The sequence below is a fragment of the Urocitellus parryii genome, chromosome 11, assembly GCF_045843805.1.
Source record: "Urocitellus parryii isolate mUroPar1 chromosome 11, mUroPar1.hap1, whole genome shotgun sequence".
Taxonomy (NCBI): domain Eukaryota; kingdom Metazoa; phylum Chordata; class Mammalia; order Rodentia; family Sciuridae; genus Urocitellus; species Urocitellus parryii.
This window is the reverse complement of record NC_135541.1, coordinates 123,276,451-123,292,648: the sequence shown is the minus strand read 5'-3', so window position 1 is coordinate 123,292,648 and position 16,198 is coordinate 123,276,451.

The window sequence follows — 16,198 nt, the reverse complement described above, 5'->3', positions numbered from 1 at the left end:
AGTTGGAAAACTGATACTATCCAATTTAAAGACTAATTATAGAGTCGCACTAATCAAGACAGTATATAAACATAATAATAAGCGTAGAGATCAACAGAATAAAACAGAAAATCCAAAAATCGACCCAACCCCCCCACGCACAGTATTATATATATACACACTCACATACGTGTGTGTATGTGGTCAACAGAATTTCAATGAAGGTGTAAATGTAACTCAACGGAAAAAAATCTTGTCAGCAAATGGTCCTCAAACAATTGAGTATTGGTATTAAACATACTGAATCTTGATTCTTAGTTCACATACATGAAAATCAATTCAAAATGTGTCAAATATTTAAATAGGTCTTAGATTTAAATAGGTTTAAACAGGTCGCAGACTATATGATTTCTGGTGGAAAAGATAGAAGAAAGTCTTAGTTTCCATGGGCTAGGTAAATTACTATTAAAGATCAGTACCCAAAATATGTTGAGTACTCATTTAAAAATCAGCAAGAAAATTGGGTAAAAGCCTTGAGCAGGCACCCCAAAAATCATGTATTCAAATGGCTAATGAACATTTTTTATTTGTAAGAACTTTTAAAAGCTATTCATCTTTAATAAAGAACATACTCAAAGCACAACCAAAGATCATTACACACATGAGAGAGACAAAACTGTCAGAAGTATAACAATGGTCTACTCATTTAAAGTAAGAGAGGAAACAGAAAAAAAAAAAAACCCACTACACAGCTGGTAAGAATTGAAAGTGGTACATGCATTTTAGAAACAGTATGCTACCTAGCAAGATTCAATGTATAGACTTCAGGGAGTCTACCCTAGAAAATATGTGCATGTGCACTAGTGGTCATGAAGGAAATAGCAAAATGGCACATCAACCCAATGTCAATCAAGAGTAGGATAAATAGATAGATAGATAGATAGATAGATAGATAGATAGATAGATAGAGTTGCATACTTATGCAATGGTATACTAAATACTCAGTGTATGAGTATTTACCACGTACAGCTAAAGTTTATGAACTTCACGAATGCTTTATTATGTTTCCCTAAAATATGAAGATTGTTTTATTTTTTTTTAGAAACAAAAAGGGGATGGAGGAGAGCACTAGTAACAATATTAATCCCGAGCTCTTTTTGAAGTCATTATGTGTTTCCTTCTGTAAAGTCTGCTTTTCCTGTAGGGTTAAGAGTCCACCAAGAACAAAATTCCCCAGCATTTTGCTGACTATGATTGAATGAAGTTGATGAAATGGATTTCCCTTTAAGATGTTGCTCTAGTTCAGATGCTGTTCCTCAGAATTCACAGGTGGGAACATAATTCCTGAGTCACATGTAGATGGTATTAGAAGACAGAACTTCAGGGACAGAGGAGTGAATGAATGGCTTGCTGAGCTGTGGGTGCAGCGGCTTGTTGTAAAGTGAGTCTCCTGTCTCACCCTGTGTTGCTCTGGGCTGCCTCAGAGAGAAGGGAAATGAACATACTCAGAAACTCTGGGTCCAGTGTTTCCCCTCATGTGCAGAAGGCGGAGGAAAATAAAGGAAAGGGGGAGGGAAGGCAGGATGGCCTCAAGAACCATCAAACATGAGTCAGTAGGAGAGCAGAAGAAAGAGCAGTGGAGGAGAGGAAGGAGAAGGGGGGTGGACAGGGAGGGGAGGAGAGACCATGAATGAAGTCAACCTCAGGCAGGTGTGAGCTCCTGGGAGGACCCGACTGTTATGCACAACACAGAGCTCTTAAAAAACTCTGCAGAGTGCCCACCAGCAAGAAAGCCCTCCCCAGACACCACCCTTAATCTTAAACCTCGGACTTCCCAACTCTAGAACTGTGAGAAACCACCACTTTTTATTGCTTACCCCGTCCTAAGTGTTCCATCACAGCAACAGAAAAGTGACCTGGATACGTGGAATAACTAGTAGAGCCACTTCTCATTTGTTTACCCCTTCAAGGTAATTTTCCATTTCACAAGAGTTTTAACTTATTCCTTATTTATTTTGCTTTTTAAAAATCACCATAAGTACTGTTAGGTCACCTTTCACACAAACCTTCAGCAGAATATGGCTGTCAACCCTTTAGTGTGTACCAAATCATTACTGTCACCTAGAGATGACCTCACCTGCAGACAGTGTCCCCTTGACACTCTTTGCTGCTGTTTTGCACTTCTTCAAGACATGTCATTCACTCTCATTGGGACAGTCTACCCCCAGGTATGTCCATGGCTCACTCTTTGTGTCTTTGCACAAAAGTCTCTTTAGAAGGGTTTTCTCAACAGTTTTCTCTAAATATAACCCATGCATCCATAACTTTCATTTGTTGTGTATTTGTCTGTGGGGTGGGGATATAAACTCTCTAAGAACAATGGCTTTGTTACCATCATCCATATTCCCAGCTCTTGGAAGACTGCCTAGCACAGGGTAGACAATCACGAAATATTTATGAACAATTTAATTTATTTCTCAGAGTATCCTGAGTTGGATACCTTCTTCCCTACTTTTTGAAGAAACTGAAGCTAAGAAAGTTTAAATAATCTTTCAAGGTCATCAAGTTAAAAGGGGTAAAAGTGAGTTTCAAACCAAGACGAGGCATAAATCAATATAACCAATCCAAAGGCATATATCAAGCAAGACTGAATTCAATGATTGAAAGCCTGATTCTAATAATGCAGTAGGGGTGGAAAAGAACACTCATCTAACACAGTTCACAGATGAGGTTTTTAAAAACACACAAAATGCAAACAAAACTTATGCTTGCTTGACCATGAAGTGTGTGCTTTATTGGAGAAGCAAAATAGACAAGGACAGGCTCACAAGACGGGACCTCCATGGAGATCACAGACAGATGGGTGGCTGGCAGAGCAAGGTCAGGCAAGGACCCCACTTGATCATCTTCCAGCAACACAGTATCAGGTGCAGGAGCAAAGCCCTCCCTCCATGAGTACCAACAAGGTAGGAAATGAAGGAAGGTTCTCTGGGTCACCATGGCTGAAGGGAGGAGGAAGTAGTTTTAAGAAGAGTCTCTGGATCTTGTTGTTTCATGGTCCCTATAAATTCCAGTGCTATCACTTACTCTTGGATGAACACTTCTGTGGGCAGGTGGTCCTGGTTGACAGAAGGGCATTCTGGTGACTTGTGGAGGTGTGGTTGCAGGTGGGCAAAGAGCAAGTGGACATTACTCGTGGCACCGTGAACTTGAGCATGGTTCTGAGCTCCTTAAGGGTGGGTAAGGATCCGGATGCTGTGGTGAATGGAAAGGCTCAGGGTGTCCTGGTAGGTGACAGGGCTCAGGGTGCCATGGAGGATGGCAGGGCTCAGAGTGCCTTGGTGGATGGCAGGGCTCAGGGTGCCTTGGTGGAGGACAGGGCTCAGGATGCTGTGGTGGAGGACAGGGCTCAGGATGCTGTGGTGGTAGACAGGGCTCAGGATGCTGTGGTGGTGGACAGGGCTCAGGATGCTGTGGTGGTGGACAGCACTCAGGATGCCGTGGTGGACAGGGCTCAGGGTGCCTTGGTGGATGGCAGAGCTCAGGGTGCCTTGGTAGATGACAGGGCTCAGGGTGCTGCGGTGGATGACAGGGCTCAGGATGCTGTGGTGGTGGACAGGGCTCAGGATGCTGTGGTGGTGGACAGGTCTCAGGATGCTGTGGTGGTGGATAGCACTCAGGATGCCATGGTGGACAGGGCTCAGGGTGCCTTGGTGGATGGCAGAGCTCAGGGTGCCTTGGTAGATGATAGGGCTCAGGGTGCCTTGGTGGATGGCAGGGCTCAGAGTGCCGTGGTGGACAGGGCTCAGGGTGCCGCGGTGGATGGCAGGGCTCAGGGTGCCTTGGTGGAGGACAGGGCTCAGGATGCTGTGGTGGAGGACAGGGCTCAGGATGCTGTGGTGGTAGACAGGGCTCAGGATGCTGTGGTGGTGGACAGGGCTCAGGATGCTGTGGTGGTGGACAGCACTCAGGATGCCGTGGTGGACAGGGCTCAGGGTGCCTTGGTGGATGGCAGAGCTCAGGGTGCCTTGGTAGATGACAGGGCTCAGGGTGCCTTGGTGGATGGCAGGGCTCAGGGTGCCGTGGTGGACAGGGCTCAGGGTGCTGCGGTGGATGACAGGGCTCAGGATGCTGTGGTGGTGGACAGGGCTCAGGATGCTGTGGTGGTGGACAGGTCTCAGGATGCTGTGGTGGTGGATAGCACTCAGGATGCCATGGTGGACAGGGCTCAGGGTGCCTTGGTGGATGGCAGAGCTCAGGGTGCCTTGGTAGATGATAGGGCTCAGGGTGCCTTGGTGGATGGCAGGGCTCAGAGTGCCGTGGTGGACAGGGCTCAGGGTGCCGCGGTGGATGGCAGGGCTCAGGGTGCCTTGGTGGATGACAGGGCTCAGGGTGCTGTGGTGGAGGACAAGGCGCAGGATGCTGTGGTGGTGGACAGGGCTCAGGATGCTGTGGTGGTGGACAGGGCTCAGGATGCTGTGGTGGAAGGCAGGGCTCAGGGCACTTATGCATGAACCCGGGAGGTGGCTGGCAGGGCTGCCTGCACTGCTGCTGCTGGTAGGACATCTCTCCTGGCTCTCAGATAATCTGACAGACAGACAAGCAGTTCTGTTAGAGACAGCATCACTGGCAGAGCAGATCCCTAGGACATGAACCCTCCGGGCTCCAGGGGCCTGTTTGATCTCTCAGTCTATGATTCTGTGTAGCTTCTTCTTTCTTCCATTTTAGCATGTTTTACCCTCACCTCTTTGGTCTTTTTTGTTAATCTCATATTATACCAGTTTCTAAAACAAAATGACTTATGTAGCAACAGCAAGCATCTCTCTGAAAATAAATATCTACCTAGAGAAGGAAACTCCAGGTATTAAAGATCTAGCCAATCCCCAACAGCGTCGGTTCTCACCTTTCCTAAGCCCTGGTTCCCATTTAAGGGAACTGAGCCCTGGGTCTTTGAGGAGCACTGGGAAGGTTCCAGCCCATCACTCAAGGAGATTGGCACTCGGAGGAGGATATATTTGGAATGAACGTCGAGCTGTTTAAAACTCTATCCATTTAAGATTTGGCTCCATAAGATCTGCACCTTTGACTCTGTTTCCCTCACCACTTTCAACGTCATCAGCCAAGTACCAGTTAAAAATCATTGCCAAAACCTCCTTGTTGTCTTCTCCTGCTTCATGAGCACTGATTGTTATGGGAAATGGCCACATTCCCCCCAAGTTAAAGCCTAAGATAACTGAGGGCCAAGAAAGGCCTCCAAGAGTCGTACTCACCAGATTCTCCAAAGAGAGTCCACAACTGAGTGGCAGGAAGATGGCTCAGCGGGGCAGGGAGCCCTTTTATAAGGACCAGGTGGCCCCACACGGAGGGAGAGCCCAGGACTGGGACGAGGTGCTGATTTCCCAACCAAAAATATGACCTGCATGCCATCCCCAAATGCCTTGCCACCCTCGACTGATGACAAAACTTCCTGGTCCAGGATCCTCCTCACAGACCACATCAGTGATTCACTCAGACCTGATTTCAGGTTCTCGTGCCAGGACAGGTGACGAGTGGAAAAGATGCCACATTTTCTGACAGCTGGGATGATGTTCCTTCACAGAAACGGCGCGTCCCCTAGACCCAGATGGTCACGTTCCTTTATGTAAACTGCTCCCCATTCAGTTCCGCTCGCCCTGTGTCCGGCTTTGCTCCCTTCAATGAGGAGACCCCCAGGCTGGCCACAGTTCGCCCTCAAGGGCACTCTCCCTTCACACTAATGCTCCTTTGCCGGGCCCTGTGGGTCTCTAAGTTTTTCTCAATAGGTCCTTGGCTTCAACAGGCCAAGGTCACCTCAGTTCCTCCCACTCGCTGACAGCCCCTCCTCTGGTGAGCTTCCAACTGGTCCTTTAGGGGGCTTCAAGGGCACCTCACTCCTCAGCTCTCTAGGCCTGAGTCACTGCTGGGGTCCCTCCCCAAAGCCCCACGTTTGTAGATTCACACGCCACCCTCTTCTCTGTGGCCCCTGGAAGCCAAGTGAGTGCACTCTGTTGGAACCCAAAGTTGTCTTCTCCCCCTTTCTTCCAAACGGCCTCGAGTCTGGGTTGCCACTGAGAAAATTTTCCACTCACACCCCGAAAACACTGTGTGCTGCTGTCTCCCAAGGAGTCCACTCAACGGACCCCCTGACTGGGTCCTCTGTTTTGAAATGGCAGTTAGCAGGATTTCAGGCCTTCTCTGCACACTCGAGGAATGAAGGTTTGCAATCTTTGTTTGATTGATGGGTATTTTTACTTCACAAAATCAAATATCGCTGACACCAGACTCATTGATGATTTCTCAATATAATTTACTGAAACACAGTAAGTAAATACAGTACATAATAACATCTTATTATAGTTTATGGAACCACAATAACACAATTATTCATGGTTCCAGCTTTGGGAAAACTTGGCTATTGGCTACGTAGAGAACATCCACCACTACTATTATGTGACAGTAAATACTTCTGACCTCTTGAAAACCAGTTCACATAGCTACAAGTTTAAAGTAGGGACTACACCTTCCTCAAGAGTATTCTACAAATCTCTAAGAAATGCCTAATGTAATACACACAACAGAGTGGTTCTTGAAGAAATATGAGCCCAGAAAGGTAGAAAACTAATAACAAAATCATAAGTAATCAATAATTTTAACCCTGTCATAGGCATAGCCGTGCACCCCTGTAACCCCAGCAACTGGGAGGCTGAAGCAGAAGGATTGAAATTCAAGGCCATCCCCAGCAACAATACCGAAGTCCTAAGCAACTCAGCAAAATCCTGTCTCAGAATTAAAGACAGAAAACAGAAAGGGGGCTGGGGGTGTAACTCAGTGGTAAGCACCTCTGGGTTCTGTCCCTATAACAAAAGATGGCATTGTTACGCCTGAGGTGGCACACTCCTATAATCTCAGCTCCCTGGGAGGCTGGGCCTGGGGACAGCAAGTTAAACGCCAGCCTCGGCAACACAGCAAGGCCGTCTCCAAATAAAAATTAAAGAGAGGGTTGGGGATGTCGCTCAGTGGTAGTGCATCCGGGGTCAATCCCTACTGCTATGGGGAAAGAATTAGAGGCACTGTCTAGGTTAGGGACTACTTGGTGACATCCGTGCCCTGCTTGCTCCTTCTGGCTGGCTTCACTGCCTGTTAGAAGGACCTGGGGCACCTGCAGGGCTGCTCCTTCTTTCCCTGAGAAGGCCCCTCGGCCGCCTTAGGAAAGAGCTCACACCTTGGGATCTTACCCCAGTGCTGGGCAGCATCTGCAGTTTCCCACCTCGTTTGGGCTGGTGTGGGAGAGAAGAGATGATGGGTAGCCTAACCTGGGATTTGAAGGTAAAGGAATTTCTTTGGGTTGAGCCCTGATGTTGACACTTGGCATTCCAAGGGAAGAACACCAAGCCTTTGCTGCTCCCCAGCTCCCTGAAATTCAAAATTGAGTCATCTAGATTAGGATCAGGAAACTGGCATCTCTCAGGGAGGCCCCAAGGAACAGGGACGCTCTTGGGATGGCTGAGATGCTCTCATGACATTCTTTTTGATGCTGAAATTCTAAGGCTGGTGCCTGCTGGAGCAAGAAATTAGATGTAGGAAGCATGTGATGAACACAGATCTATCACAGGGTGAATGGAGGCTGAGGAAAGAGGAGAGTCCGCACCTCTGTTCTTCTTCCTGAACACGCACCACACAGTTTGAGGCACGAGTATCATCTGTCTGGACTCCACCACCACTTTGCATAGTTCAGAAATCTATCCAGAGGGAACTGGCTGGAGTCTTGTGGTTTTAGAAACCTTTTCCTAAGGGATCTTTTCAATTCACTGAATGCATCCAGGAGAAATGGGAATCTCCAAGCCAGTGCTCAGGGTGTATTACGCTTCCTAAGGCACAGTGGGAAGGCTTGGCTTGAAATGGTCCACAGTGCTTTCTTCTTTCTCATCATCCCCAGGTGAAGTCCAATGTATTAAGTATGCTATTAGCCTGTCCCAAAGACAAAGGAGCATAGATTCAATAACAGGAAGAGTGGACTAAAATGAGCCCTGAACACTAAGATGTTAATTGCAAAATTATTATTACATCTCGTAAGTGAAAAAAAAAGGAAGAATAGAATAACTGTGCTTGATTTCAAGATTCAATAAGCCATGAGTCAAAGAAAAAAATCATCATTAAATCTATATGCTGGAAGACCAAGGATCAATTTTGTATGCCTTCCAAATTGCACGGGAATATATTTGTATATATAATATAATATATAATATAATAGATGTATTAAATTATGTGCGCGTATGAATACGTCACGATGAATCCCACTATTGTGGATAACTATAATGCACTCATAAACACCATGGAGAGAACACAGAATGGACCTGTAAACTCCTGTAAGTATGGAGAAGGACAGCGCCAGATTAACACTGATTCATCAACACACTTCTCAGCTCTCCCAGATGCAAAACCACGTTCTCTTGTGTGTGTGTGTGTGTGTGTGTGTGTGTGTGTGTTTTATTTAAATTACTTTTGAGACATTTCATTTTTGTTTCCATCCATCAACTTGAGCCAAGATAAAGGTCACTGGGATCCTCCCAGAAAAGGAGCAACTTGAAGCCGATGATGCAGGACATGGTTTTGCCCAGCAGAAGACCAGAACAGTCCTGGGCCCTTCTTCCTGGAATATTTTTCTTCTTTTCCAAGACGCTGATCCTCGGTTTTTCCTTTATCCTATCTCTGTGGGTCCCCAGGTGCAATGCCTTGCACCCTTTGTGGAGGGGAGGTGTGACCTGATGAACAGGTAAGAAAGCCTCTCTCCTCCCAGTTCCTTCTCCTTCTTCCAGACGTCAGACTGCACTGCTGCTCTCTTTGGGAACCGTCCCCTGGTGCTCCAACACGAAAACAGTTAAAAGGCCATTTCTGAGTCCTGAGCTAGCACTCAGAGGAGTTTTGATTTGCATTTCTCTGATTGCTAACACTGGGGACTTTTATCAGCTGCCTTCCCTGCTCAGCCTGCAGTGACTCCTCTGGTGCAGGGGCTCACCTCTGTGGGAAGTGCCAAACCTGCCAGTCCCTACAGAAGGCCGGTGCCCCTCTCCCAGCTTTCCCATCTGTCAAGACAAAGCTGAAAGATACTCAAGGAATGACTCCGTCCCAAGTACTACCACGGACATTAATGTCTCCCACATTGCACTAACTCTGCACCTAGTAAGGGTCTGATGCTGATGGTGAGGAGGAGGAGGAGGAGGATAATTGTTGCAAAACCATATTAGTTACCAATTATCAAGTGCAGGTTTTGAAGGAATAACATAAGGATATGAATAACTCTATGTCCTTAGAGCCTCGATGAGAAGACTAAAATACACTAAAAGACCCAAAGAAATGAAAAACTCAAATAAACAGTAAATGGGATTAGACAGAATCTGGAAATGATGGTGCAGATTTTATAACAAGGAATTCTTGGTTAATGTGCAACTTGAATCAAAAAGGCATCAGCTCTGAAAGTCCCCTGTTTGAGTGCCAGTCCCCACTGGCACAGTAACTGTATGCTCTATGGGGGAGGGGGATTTAAAGTATAAAATTTGACATGTAAGATCATTCAAGGGATTCACTTTAGAGTTTATAAATTGTGTAACTGACTAATCTATTTAAACTTGTAATTTTAAGTGGTGAGGTATAATGGAATTTGACTAGGTTTCTAAACAGTTTTGAAATATTTAAGAAAACATAAGAATCACAATATGTACACATTCTCTTCAATTGTATTTGGTGTTACCTTTGTCAGTCAGGAAGTTAAGGGGCTGAGAAACTGAATGTGTCAACACTGTGACTTTAGTTTAAGTTGCTAAGAAAGTTTAAAGTTGTTAAAAGGATCAATCATTTCTCCAAAATTCCTTGAAAAAATGTTAAAATTTCTACACTTTGATTAAAATAATAATACTAATTATTTGAAGTATTAATCATAGTCCACAAAACTCAATGCTTTCATTTGTAAGTTTAATAGATTAAATACTGATTTTCTAAACCAAAATCCCCTTCCACCCCCCTTTGTGATGCACAACCAACATCCAAGACATAAAAACCGTCTGTGGCCATGAGGAGAAATGGACAACCAGACACACAGGAGGGGTGGACAGGTGGCCCGCGGGTCTAGAGATCAGCCCAGACCCTCTCAGGCAGGAGACCCAGAGAGGAGGAGGAGGAGGAAGGAGGGAAGAGCTGACAGGAAAAGGAGAGGACGCCATCAAGGGCTGCACAGAAGGTGGCTTTAATCCTCAGAACCCATCAGCCTGTGGAGATCCCCCAGGACCACAGGGGACTGCACCGTCCACACCCTGCTCTCCCCACTCAGAGGCCTGTCTCCAGCTCATCCATCCCACCTCCCAGGGCTCCCTGCCACCCACTGAGAACCGGCTCTGCATGTCCTGCTGTGGCCCAGGACCCACAGGCCACCTAATAAACCCCCCTGGCTGGTTAGGGACAGAGAGCTCACAGTAGTGGGAAGACAAGGCCTTGTGGACCACTCAGGGGACATTTCTAATGGCTGGGAAGGTCCCAGACCCACAATCAGGTTATTCACCTTTTTTGGCCTTGACAGTCACCCCAGGAGGGAGACAGACCCTCCCTCATTTCACAAAAGGGTGCTTTGCTGAGGAAACTGCTAGGTGATTGACAAGTGGCCCAAGTGATGGTCCCCTCCCTGTGGGACACTTATCAAAGTCTTTCTTTCCAGCTGTTGGTGGCCCTGTGAGTGGGGCTTTCCACAGCAGGCGGCACAAGGCAGACACATCACTTAGGAAGTTAGTGGTGACCTGAGCATCCCTAGATGACCTCTCCCCTCTTTGTCTCTGTCCAGTGACCTCTGCTCTCCCTCCCAAGTCCTCAGACGCCCCGTCCCTGCCTTCCAACCCTCAATATCCACGTCTGCTCCTCCATCAGTCCCCACCAAGGACTGGCTCCTGCTGTCCTCGGTGACTTGTCACCTTCCTCTTACTCTCAGCTCTAACCACCACCCCCTTAAAGTCTGTGACCCACACCTCCAGGCCACAGACCTGCACCCACCAGTGTTGGACAAATGGAACCGCTGCTGGACCCTCCTCCTCTAGTCCCCAAGAGTCCTCTTGACCCTTGTTCAATGTCCCCTAAGAGGAACCAGAGCTAGACAGCAGTTTCTGTTCAGCGCTGACCCACCCACAACCATGAGCCACAGGAAGAAGAGCTGTCACTCAGCCTAAAGATGCTTCTTTCTGATTTAACCCCAAGGTGTGTCCTGAGGGCTAGGAGGTGACACTGAGTAGAGAAGCCTGGGCAGTGGGCAGTGCTTAAGAGCCCTGCATCTGGAGTAAGGGACTTAGACCCCAGTCCTGCCGGTCACCAGTCAGTACACTCCACGGGCATCATCTGGCCCTCCGTGCTGCCTTCGTAAAATATACGGAGTTTACAGTTTAATGAATCATGACAAATATTTATGCCTTATCTATGTTTAAATGAACACCTAAATTTCTCATGTCCATTTAACAGCAAATATTGTATTATTTCTACCTATCCAACATATCAATATTTACCATGTCAATCCCTCCCGCATCTACAAATTGGCCTCCCTTCTATTTTTTCAAGATCACTTTTTAAAATCATTTTTCTCTCTTACTCTCTAACTTCCACTAGGAGAGAAAACTTTTGGCCCTTGACACTCTGAATCTGGTTTACCAGCAAATGACATGGCTTCACTTATCTTTATGGCTGAATAAACCTCCAGTGTGTGTGAGTGTGAGTGTGTGTGTGTGTGTGTGTGTGTGTGTGAGTGTGTGTGTGTGAGTGTGTGTGTGTGTGAGTGTGTGTGTGTGTGTGTGTGTGTGAGTGTGTGTGTGTGTGTGTGTGTGTGTGATGTTTTCTTTATTCATTTATCTGCTAATGGACACCTAGGCTGGCTGGCTCCATAACTTGACCATGTGAACTGCAATGCTGTAAATACTGATACCCTTGTATCACCATAGCATGCTGACTTTAGTTCTGCTGGATAAATACCGCAGCATGAGATGGCTGGGTCACAGACTGGCTTCACTCCCAGTCTTCTGAGGAGTCATAATACTGCTTTCCAAACTAGCTATACTAATTTGCAGTCCCAACAAGAGTGTATAAGTGCACTTTTCCCCCTAGACACACACACACACACACACACACACACACACACACATACACACACAATTGTTGCTCGCCAGCAATTATTGCTCTTTGTGCTCCTAATGATTGCCACTCTAGCTGGAGTGAGATGAAACTTCAGTGTAAGTTTTGTTTGCATTTCCGTGATTGTGAGGGATGTTGAACACTTTTTTAATGTATTTGTTGGCCAGTTATATGTTTTGAACAAGGGTTTTATAAAAACTGTTCATTTCTAAATCAAGAAAATACAAGGTGTCACCAAAGTTAAACAGGCGTAGGAACATAAGAATGTTCCAACATCACCCACTGTGATCCCCAGTCTTAGGTCCATTTCCAAAGCACAATGAGAGGAAAGACTGAATCAAAGAGGAATGGACTTCTGGCTCTATACCGACTGTGAAGTCATTCATATGACCTGATGTCTCTGAGTTCCAATTTTTCTACCTAAAATATTTTCTCTCATAGTATCATTCAGTTTTGAAATCAAGGGATAACCTGTTCACAATAAAATACGCAGAGTTTAAGTACACAGTTTAATGAATCATGACAAATATTTCGGCTTCATCTATCATTAAATTAACACCTAAATTTCTAATGTCTTTTTAATAACAAATATTGTGTTATTTCTACCTTTACATCATATCAATATTTACCATGTCAAGCCCTCTGCACACATCTACAAAGCAGATTTGGAGTTCAAACACCCAAGGTCCTGAAGTCCACAGGATTTTGAATAGGAAACCCAGGGGCCACCTCACTCAACAATCTGCTGCTGTCCTCAGAAGATTGAAAGCATAAAGAAGGTCCCAATGTGGGTCCTTGACTCTGGACTCAGGTCAGATGGAGTTTCTGCACCCTGGGTATCCCAGGACACTTTTTCTCAACTCATGTGTCAGATTCCCTCTTTGCAGTGAAAATGTACAATTAACCTCATACCCCCAGCTTTCTAGGAGAGAGCCCTGGGGAAAATGTAGGGAAACTATATGATGTCTCCATGGGTCTGATGGAGACCACTTCCCATGCCCCTCTGCCATCTGGGCAGGAACAAAGATGAGGAAGTGAATTCATCCCGTCCCTGACACAGTGGGGCAGGGCTGGCCCAGAACAGAAGGCGTAATGCTAATCCCCTCTCCTGGACTTCAGGTTCCTTCCACTTCATCTTGTCACCTCCTGCCACACAAGGGCCTCCCTGACTCAGGAAGGATCAAAGTCCCTTGAGGAGCCATTCAAAAGAATAACCAAAAAGCAGTCTTAGGTGTTCTGAGAGGAGAATGACTCCCTCAGTCCCCAGCACCCGGTGTCACCCTGTCACCAGCACCAGGCTGAGGAAGCCAGTGCTGACAACAGCTAACTGCAGGGTGACTTCCCTACAAGATGGCAGCTGATCCCACATGGTGACCTTAATCCCTTCCCATTTCACCTGGGCCTTCCTGCCTTGGTGGGAGCCAGGAGGAGCACACTCCTGCCATTTTGCCCTCAGTGAGACTGAGAAGCAGTCCATTCTCTCCCTCAGGGGGAACCTTCTCTGGTTCTTCTGTGAGCCGCTCTCTGAGTAGCCAGCAGTTTGGGGGACAGTGGCTAATTAAGGGTCAGGGGTAACTGGCTGGGACTTTTAGGCAGATGGAGACACACAGGCAGCAGCCAGAGCCCCTCTTCCTTCCTCTGATACTTGACTCTGCTCTTAGCCCTAAGCTACTCTCAAATTGCCCTGTCCTCAGGATGGTCGTCACTACGTTGTGTTTTCCTTAAAGATGGGCTTTCACTGAACTCTGAGATGTAGGTTCCTTCAGGACTTGAACTCTGGACACTCTTGGTCTGTTACACTACAGACTCTGCCAAGGAATCCTGAACTACTAGGTAGGAAGAGATGGTGCCCAAGACTCCAAGGACCAGGTCTCTCTTGCTAAAAGGACCCCCCTAGAAGGCACAAAGACTCATGGGACCAAAACATGGGGGTCAGGGACCAAGGAGAAAGTTCTCCTCCTCCTTGGATGTGTAGCTATGACGTGAGCTCTCATGTGTCGACAGTCTTGGAGAAGGGGAGAGAGAGCAGGCAATGCCACTTTGCAGATGGTGGCTCAGGAGAAGGGCGGAGGCTGGTGCAGGAGGACTGAGTCAGGCCCAGAGCTCAAGACGGCTCTGGGAGGATCACCCACATAGAATCCTGGTAGGACAATCCCCTCCACGTCACCTCCCAGGTGGAAAACCAGCAGCCCACTGAGGGTGTCTGCCTCCTGCCACTGTCCCTTCCCTCTGGGCACTCTCACAGTCCCCTGCACCATGAGCTCTCCTGGGCCTGAACTGGGACTCAGTGACGTTGACCTCCCACTCTCAGGACCTGGTCACCCAGCAGCCTGCTCAGGGTCTCTGAGTAAATGATCTTAGCTTCCCTGACCCCACACATCAGGGCTGGAGACATTGTGTGTGAAGTTTACTCTGCATAAAACGTGAGGGGAACCTCGGGTATGGAATATGAATGCATTAAGATCCATCCCTAAAATCCCTAGAAAAAGCCACAGCTACAGAAATCCAGCCCAGAAATTTCTTTCGTCTTGTGTCCCCATATCATCCCAACTCCAGGAAGCCCTCAGGTACGCCAGAGGAACATGGATCTGACCTCACGTCCTCCACCCTACCCATCACACACACACACACAAATCCTTCCAGAGGAAATAGGAATACTGTTATCCACCAAAGAGCTGCAAAACCAGACTTTTCAGGGCAAACAGGGAGTTGGGCAAGATTTTCAGGAACAGGGTGCAGCATCAGGATGCCAGGAAACGGTGGGGAAACCCCTTTGTTTCCTCCTTCCCAGGCTGAGCCCAGGATAAAAGAACCCTGCTCCAGGATTCTCCAGTGCCTCGTGGATCCCTGAGGACAGAGCAGCCGGGAGAGCAGCAGGTGAGTGGGAGCCAGCCCTGGGAGGGAAAGAGCCTCACAGGACCAGCAACAGGGTCCCGATGGGCGTGATGAGGAGGCAGGGTAGAGCCTGGGGTTGGGTGGATGGAGAAGGGACAGAAAGATCCTCAGAGTCAGCAAGATGAACAGAGGCACAAGACAGAGAAGAAAATAAGGACCAAGGGGGTCAGGCAGCAAGCAGGGAGAGAGAGGAGGAGACACATCCAAGGTCAGCTGTAGTCCAAAGTCCTTGGCAAACCTAGTCAGCCCCAGGCCACTTGCCACCAGTGTGTATGACACCAAGGATTCACTGGGACACGGCCCTCATGTGGGTTCATGTACTTTCTGTAACTGGTTTTCTCGATAATGACAGATGGAGGAATTCTTACAGACATTGGGCTGCCACGCCTACATGTCTCCTCTCTGGCCCTTGACAATAAATGTTGGCTGGCCACTGTCCTAAACCTAAAGTGACCTTTGAGATGGAGGAGGTTAAGGACGCAGTGGAAGAGGACAAAATGCTGGGCCACTCAGTGGACGTTGGTGAAGCTGAGGCATGAACCAGCTTGTCCATCACGTCGAGTGTTTCTCACTCAGTGACTGAGCTTCAGGACCCAAGATAAAGCCTAATGAAACCCAGAGCTTAGGATTTGGGGTGCCCAACTGGGGCTCCCTACTGACCCAGGTGTGCTCCTGGATTCTAGTGCTCAGTGCGGGCCACCCCACGGGAGGCTGGTTGTCCCTGAAGGAGCAGGATCAAGTGGCAAAGTGGTGGGAGACACGAAAGGCCTGGGGGAGTCACCAGAAGGCCTCTGAGTCAGGAGAAGAGAGGACTTAGTGGAGAATAGGGGCCACGGCCACCCGAAAAGGGAAAATATGACCCAGCCTCCCTCCAAGTTGGCTCTGCCTCCACAGATGGTTAAATGTCACCGTGTCCTGCTGTCCCCAGCCTTCTTCTCTTGAAGCCAACATTTTCAAAGACATTCTCCCTTTTATCTCAAGGCCCACCATCCAGAACTTTCCACATTTCCTATTTCCCTGGTTCCTTGGAGTGTGAGAAATGTGCATTTAAAGAACAGCACACAGTCCAGGCCCAATCTCCTGGGAGGGGGAGGCCGAGGACACACTGGCCACCTGTGGGCAGAGCCACCAAACTCCCCGTGGTTGGCGG